We start from the raw sequence: 559 nt of genomic DNA on the forward strand, positions 1-559 counted from the left end.
TGCCAAATTAGGAGATCCAGCACCCTCTGATTCTCGCCCACCATGTCTTTGATGATATATAATTTAATATGGGAGGCTGCCTTTGATCTCCTAGCCCTGGGTGTTATAGTTGTCCAGGCTCCTACTCTCTACGGGTGACCTGGTGCACCCCCAGCCTTATGGGCTATGCATGCCTCCTACCTCCCCTTTAGCACACCCCAAGCCTCGCAGCTGTTCCGGACATTGTCTGGTCACTTATGCCTTGCCTGGCACCCTGGGCTTGTCACGCAACCCACGCCCTTCCTCAGGCGCCACTGAGCTTGTCACGCAACCCACGCCCCTTGCTCTAGCGCCCCTGTGTTTGCTAGCCCTCACCCCTCTCTGGGTCCTACTCGTGTGTTCGCCCTTCTTCAGGCTCTAGATCGCATGCACTGGCCCGGCCTTGGGCCTCCACCCGCGCCCTTGCCCTCCTCCGGGGCCTGTGTCCACGCTTCTCGCGCCCTCACCCTCCTCTCTGTTCCCCACTAAACTACGCTCGGGGCTCAGGTGGCACGCAGCCATGCCTGGCCCCTTGACCCTT

The 559-nt window shown here is 59.9% G+C and overlaps 1 protein-coding gene across 3 annotated transcripts in view; it reads right to left on the minus strand.

The window, feature by feature from the left end:
* The window catches only part of CIITA (class II major histocompatibility complex transactivator), a 60,038-nt gene that overhangs the window by 6,489 nt on the left and 52,990 nt on the right, over positions 1 to 559 (minus strand). The window lies entirely within an intron of this gene.

This window comes from Gavialis gangeticus, unplaced genomic scaffold (assembly GCF_001723915.1).
Source record: "Gavialis gangeticus isolate Ggan-Ray unplaced genomic scaffold, GavGan_comp1, whole genome shotgun sequence".
NCBI classification, from domain to species: Eukaryota; Metazoa; Chordata; order Crocodylia; family Gavialidae; genus Gavialis; species Gavialis gangeticus.